Raw genomic sequence first — 7,863 nt, 5'->3', positions numbered from 1 at the left:
TATATATATATATATATATATATATATATATATATACATATACATACATATATATATATATATATATATATATATATATACATATACACACTATAAATTCCTATCCTGCTGGTTTTGGGGTGTGTAATGGTGGGGAAGGTGTGCTCTGACTGTTTGGTGAAAGAAAGAAGTCAAAAGACTTCTTTCTTTCTCCAGAATATCAGCCAGTTTCAGGCTTCTCACTCTGATTCTCCACTTCTGAAATGGTGAATCAGAAAGTGAGAATTCTGTCACAGATCGCCAGTGAGGTGTGGAGATCGCACCTTCATAAACTGGCCGTTTCTGTGAATTCTCACTGTGCTGAGATAATCAGCGGAGAACATGTTCTCCGCTGATTATCTCAGTTTCATAAACTGGTAAAGCGCTGAGATCAGCGGTGAGACTCGGGATCGCCGCTGATCTCAGTTTCATAAAAGGACACCTATAGCCCTTCCTTTACTTTTCAGGCTTAGTTATTGGCAACTTGTTTTACTTTGTGACTGTGCCCCCCTCCCCCATACTTAATCATAATTTCCAGCTTACACAAAACAAAGGATTTAAAGGGGTTGTAAACCCTCAAGGTTTTTTACCTTAAAGTGGTGTTCCGGACGAAATTATAATTTTTAAATAAAAATACCCCTATAATACACAAGCTTAATGTATTCTAGTAAAGTTAGTCTGTAAACTAAGGTCTGTTTTGTTAGTTTATAGCAGTAGTTTGTTATTTTATAACTTACAGCAGGCCGTGGGGATCTGAAGCCAGACTGTATTTCTTCCTGGATCTCATCCTTGCATATCTCGCACATGCTCAGTGCAGCACAAGCAATGTAATAGGTTTCAGGTCAGGTTTCCATAGCAACGACAGTGTCAGAGGAAGTTGCCGCCCCTTCCCAGAAGGCATTGCAAACAGGAAATGATGCGATGAGCCACGGCTAGGAAGGAGGAAGTGAAAAATGAATACAGCAGATATACAGTAGGTGCTGAGAAAAAAAATGTAAAAATATCCAAATCGTTTACAGTGCTCAGTTTAGTGAGGGATGCTGAAGAGTTGTAAAAGTGGGTGGAACTCCACTTTAATGCATTCTATGCTTTAAGGTGAAAAACCTCCTGTGATGCAGCGGCCCCCCAGAGCCCCCCTTTTACTTAGCTGAACCTGGTCTTTCCAATGACGGAGGATGAGCACAGCAGCTCCAGCCGGTGTCTTGGGTCCTGATTGGATAGATTGATAGCAGTGCAGCCATTGGCTCCCGCTGGTGTCAATCAAATCCAATGACGCGGGAGCCAGGGGGGTGGGGCAGAGTCCTGTTGTCTGTGTCAATAGATGTAGCAGCAGGACACGGGAGTGCGCCCGCACGGGTGCCCCAAGGCAGAACGGCTCTCCAAGGGGGTCCTCAAGAGGAGGAGGAGCCAAGAGCGCTGCTGAGGGACCCCAGAAGAGGAGGATCGGGGCCACTCTGCGCAAAACCAACTGCACAGAGCAGGTAAGTATGACATGTTTGTTTTCTTTTCTTTTTTTTTTTAAATGAACCTTTACATATCCTTTAAATCGGTGGTCATCAACTCCTGTCCTCAGGACCCACTAACAGGTCGGGTTTTATGTATTACCTTGGGGAGATGCAGACTAGAATACTGCAATCACTGAGCAGCAAATGATATCACCTGTGATGTATTTCAGTTATCTTGCAAACCTGGCCTGTTAGTGGGCCCTGAGGACAGGGATGATGACCACTGACTTAAATGACCTCATCAAGGGATTTGAATTGTTAGTTTGGTTCACACCTATTGAAGATGACATGCTGGAAGAAAGGGGTGACCATACACAGCACAATGGTAGTTAGAAACATAGTGACAATTTATTTAACGTGTATCTAAAGCCAATTCTTTTGGTTTTTGGTTTTGGTGGTGTGGGGTTAACGCCTCTCATTTGTAGTCCCATTGACAATGATCAAGAGAAGTTGAATCTTCCTAATGGAGACACATGCTATAATAAAGATCGAAAAGATTTTTTATTATATCATGTGTCTCTATTAGGAGGGTTCATCTTCTCTTGGTGATCACTGTCACCGGGACTAAAAATTATGAAAATTACTAAAATTTCAGTGGAGGAGAGGGGGGACATTTCAATAGGGACATTTTTTTCAATGATAATTGTCCAAGGGAATTTACTTTACTTTGATGAGATTTCCTCTCACTTCCCTTCCCTGTTTACAAGAAAGGAAGGGAAAACCCTTAAAATGAAATCCTGTACACGGCAAAAAACCTGAAAGAAGTTTAAACTATACTCTGCTCTATCCAAAATGAAAAAAAAGGTTTTATATAGACTTTATGAATTTAGCTCTTTGACTGCCAAGGACACATTTAACAAAACATGACAGGGTTTGTTACTTTCCTTGAATGAATGAATGAATGATTTGTATAGCACTGCAAATGAGAAACTGAATCGCCTCAAGGTGCTTGGTTCATCCTGTGGGTCCAACTTGTTAAAAGAGGTAGGTCTTGAGTTTCTTCCTGAAGGCCTGATGGTTTTCTTCCATACGGATGTTGGTCGGTAGAGTGTTCCATAGCCGTGGTCCTTGGACTGCGAATCTTCGTTCTCCCTTCGATTTGTAGCGGGATTCTATCCTGAAGAAAAAAAATTGTTGAAATACAGGTCTGGCCCTTAACTTACATGTTCTGGTATCTCCATTATTGGATGACTAGTGTGAATTCACCCTTTATATCATGTTAAAGCAACCCATGTACTCTTTAAAACTCTTTAAAACTGTGGGGGAGAAGGACCTTTGAGATAGGAGAAATTGGCAAACATAACTCATGACTTTTGAATGGCCTTATTGAAAAACCCAGAAAACTGAAGTGTTCCCAGGCATTACCTTCCTCAGTCCACTATTTACATTATTAGTAGTATATATATTATTATATAAGCCATGGTCATAGATTGAGTCCTTAAATACTGTTTTCGACCATTTGGGTCATCACCAGAGATCGCCAAATGCACCACTAGGGTGTAGAAAGGAAGACAGTGCCTCAACTGTTCGAATAGCCTAGTAAAAGTGTTTATTTGATAGAGAAAATCCAATGTGTTATTGGGGGCTCAACAATTCCCCTTTCTCAGGGTAGAAGGCATAAAAATCATATAAAATAATATATTATAAACGCATCCACCACACCATTATGGACCCTTATGCGAATCTTTCAATTAAAATGGGGCCCCTGGGAGACGGTTTAGCCCCACCGGCACCAGAAAGCACTTTTGACTTTAACAGCGGGATTTGGTATGGGCTTGCATTCTTTAAAAATCAACACCAATAGTGCCTTGACTATATGTGAACTTATGCAGATTGATAAGACACGATAGATATGCAGTGAGTTTATTATAAAGCCTGTTGCAATAGTAGCAGTTTTTTTATTTTCATTTTTCAGTTTTGTAAAAAGTTAATTAATAGCATTCCAAGAACTGGAACATTGTGAGTGATACCCACACAACTTTTGGATTTCAGCACTCTAGTCAGAAAATTGTTGGTATATACACGAATTCTATCTCTGTATAACACTCTCAATGCTGATTAATGTATATGTTATATTTTTTCCATATAACTGTCTGAATTTCTTTAATAAAAAAACCTTTGTAAACAAACAAAAAAAAATATATATATTTTATACTACCCAATCAATAGCAAGAAAATGTATATGCAAACGCATACATCTATCTATGTGGTAATTCTATGGATATAGAGTATATTTTGGTAAATATGGATATAAAGCTATATATGCTACCGTAAATATAAAAAAATATAAAAATTATTAATATGACAACATAATGGTAAATATGATAAAAAAAGATAAAAATATATATGATAAATATCATGTGTATATCGTTTGTATTTTTTTTGTTATGGCTTCAGTCCTGATGAAGTAGGATTATTGGGTCTCCAAAAACATGTTCAATAAACACTTTTACTGGACTAGTCAAGCAGTTGTGACGCTCTCTTCCTTCCTACACCCTACACAAGTTCTTAGAAATAGACTCATCTCATTGGATACAAAATTATCCCTTTCTTGAATATTGCCAGGGCTTTGGGATGAGGCTGCTTCATTCTCATCGAGAAGTTAAATCAGGTGACAAAGTGCGTGGAAATCCGTCATCATGAACCCTTTGAACTGTTCATTCAAATTGCTCTTGGTTTGTTTTTGTAATCTCACTTTGTCAAACATAAATGTATGCATCAATTTTCTAGCAAAAAAATACAGGACTTAAATAAGTTCTGCCTTATCCAGCGGAGAAGAGACTAAGGCCCAAATGTAATACAAATTTTCCATCCTCAGATAGTAAATAGGGTGTTAGATTAATTATATCTAAGTTGGTTGTGCTTGAGTCTGGTGACATATTGATCCATACTCCCTATTCTTTTGTGTTCGGTGGTATGAACTGGACCTAAAAAAGCATGAATTCGAACATTGTGAGGATGCTTAGGTGTGGCTACAAGGGGCAAATAATTGTCCCTAATGTGAGCTGGTGCATGCATGGATATAGACATAGGGTGTGAAAACATGCTCTATATTGGGTAATGTACTCCTGGGGGAGCCAATAGTGGGTTCCATGTGTTGAAGCTGTGCAGAAACAGTTTGATTATGTGAAATGCCCTCACCTGTATGTGTATGGGCCCGTGTGTTACTACCTTGCATGTTACCAAATGGTGGTGGAGGACATTTAATGGTTTGTGAATTATTATGAATCCAAGCACCATTTAATCCCCTCTTACGTGTGTACCATCCAGTGTTGGGTTCCATATCGCATTCCCCTGTTGGTCCTGTGATAAAGAAACAGGAGGTAAAGAAGAATTAGATTCGATGTTGAATTCTGTGTTAGTGTCATTAGGTAACTGGGAGTTCAGTCTCGTGTTTTGTCACTGTGGGCGCCACAGCCGGGCACGCACTGCACATGCGCGAGCCATGTGGCGCGCTGTGACTGGTTGGGCAATCATTTGGGACCTATGACATGTCCCAGATGATTGCCGAGAGGGAGGGAAGAGAGGTTAACTCACTTTCAGCGCTGCGGTGCGCCAGGAGGAAGTGGGAGCTGGAACCCTCTAAAAAGAGGGTTTCCCCTCCCCCCCAAAAAAATGACTTGTCAAATGTGGCATGTCAGGGGGTCACCTTCCCTTAAAGCAGAAGTTCCATTTTTGGGTGGAACTCCACTTTAAGGTGAAAAACCGTGAGGGTTTACAACCCCTTTAAGTACCCTTCTTAATTTTTAATACTTAAGTTCTTCATTTAGGTGTCTGACATCAACTCCTCCAAGTCCACAAATGTCCGTTGCCAAGAAAATATATTTTAACCACTAATAACCAAAACAATTACAAAAATAATACCGATAGAACAGAATGAAAGAAACTTATAAGAGGGTACAGTAAGGCTATTCTGGCTAAACTTTAAAGGGGAGATCATAGAGCCCTCCAACAGGATAGGACCTCACAGCTATTTAATTCGAGGAAACGGGAGGATGGCAGTACAACTAGATTGATTAGTAAATATTCTAGTCGACATGAACAGGTATGGCAGATTGCCCAGAAATGTTGGTACTTTTTGATGGGAAATTAGGTAGTGTCCATTTATGTTCAATGTGCACCACAGATAACCTACTGTATTGGCGTGTTTCATCTATACTGCAATAGGTTGAATCATAGTCACTCTGATGAAACACAGTCCAGGAAAGGAACCTATCATTGTAGCGGGTGTATCCAATGTTCCTGGATATGTGAATGTGGTACTGTTACATCAGACAATACTGATAGTTTTAGACCCAAGAAATAGAAATAGATTGTGACCCAATGGGGGTGGTGTGCTAGATGACATGCAAATGTGGGGCGTATTATGTAGATTTTATGATAAAACATTTGCGTTAGAGAATCAATGACCACATATTTTGCAATAGCAATGGTAAATGGCTCTGCTCATAAGTAGCCACTTTGGACTTAAGCACAATGTTGACATTTCGGTATTATCCATTGTGGCCTTGGAATGGGATCCAAGCAATCCACGTGGTGGGGGATGGAATAAGTTGGTTCTCCAAAAAGAGACCCACTGGATTCAAAAATTCAGTGCGACCATAACCCCAGGCCTGAACAAAATATTAAGCTACTTTAAATGCATACTTTAAATGCATACATAACATAGATCATGCTGTGCAGCCTTACGTTTTAAGCGCTGTTCAAACTGTTGGTGCTATATAAATCCCGTATAATAATAATAATGTTTGATGTAATAATTAGCCCTATTTGGTGCCAATTCTTCAGTCATATGTAGTATACAAAACTGAACCAATGGACTCAAAATGGACTTTATAGGCACAACAACACACATAGTCATCTAAAAGTATATGAGAGGTATAGGATAAATGGGAGGCCCCTGCCCCCGCATATAGTGTAATCTACCTTTTACATTATCAGGACAACTCTTGGCAGTTGATTACTATAGATTATATTACTTACTTCAAGCTCCCGAAGAAGGGACCTCGTGAAACATGTAGAGCTCCGAGTTATTCTACCCTCCACATAACCTATACCAGGACTATCGCAATATTGATGACTGCATTTGTATAAACCTTATGCCAAGTTATAGTTCAGCCTATGAATGGGTATGGTGATGTCAATGTGGTAGTTTTACTAGCCCATGTCACTAGGAATTTTTAAATTCACTTTGTTGGTCTTTTTAACCACTTAACAATCGGCCCATAGCTGAATGACGGCCACAGGGGGTTCGACAACTCTGGGAGGGCGTATTATGATGTCCTCCCAGAATCGCGCTCCCGAGTGCCCCCTGGGGTGTGCACACTGGAGCATCACAGATCACGGTAAATGGCTGCTCATGGTGGCCGTTTACCATGTGATCGCTTCGTCAAATGACGGAGCGATCACATGTAAACAAACTGGCGTGATATCCGGTTTCTCTCTCCCCTCACACTGTACGGAGAGGGGAGAGATCAGAAGCAGCAGCGCTGTGGGCTGGATGTGTAGTGCCCACAGCGCTGCTCAGTGACAAATCCAGCAGTCATCCATCCCTCAGTATCCACACTCAGCCAATCCGCCATCCACGCTCAGCCATCTCGCCAACCACGCTCATCCATCCCACCATCCACACGCATCCATCCTGCCATTCATACTCATCCATCCATACTCAGCAATACTCATTCATCCATCCATGCTCAGCCATCCCATCCACCCCCAGCCATACTCATCTGTACCCAGCCATACTCAGCCGTACCCAGCCATACTCAGCCGTACCCAGCCATACTCATCCATACCGAGCTGTACCCAGCCATGCTCAGCCTTACTCAGCGATACCCAGCCATGCTCAGCCTTACTCAGCGATACCCAGCCATACTCAGCCATACTCAGCGATACCCAGCCATACTCAGCCATACTCAGCGATATCCAGCCATACTCAGCCATACCCAGCCGTACCCAGCCGTACCCAGCCATGCTCACCCATATCCAACTGTACCCAGCCATGCTCAGCCATATCCAGCTGTACTTGGCCTCTGCATGTGGCCAGGCTGTGGAAGTCTCACACATGTGGTATTGCCGTACTCAGGAGGAGTTGGAGAATCTATTTTAGGGTGTCATTTTTGGTATGTACATGCTATGTGTTAGAAATATTGTATAAACGGACAACTTTGTGTTAAAAAAATGCGTTTTCATTTTCTTTTCACATTTTCCAAAAATTTGTAGAAAAAAATGACATGTAAAGACTCATCATGCCTCATAGATTATACAAGGGGGTGTTTACTTTCCAAAATAGGGTCATTTTTGGGGCATTTCCATTGTCCTGGTGCTCCAGGACAAAAAT

The sequence above is a fragment of the Aquarana catesbeiana genome, linkage group LG03, assembly GCF_042186555.1.
Source record: "Aquarana catesbeiana isolate 2022-GZ linkage group LG03, ASM4218655v1, whole genome shotgun sequence".
NCBI lineage: Eukaryota > Metazoa > Chordata > Amphibia > Anura > Ranidae > Aquarana > Aquarana catesbeiana.
The sequence above is the reverse complement of the archived record's forward strand: the minus strand, read 5'-3'. Positions refer to the sequence as shown.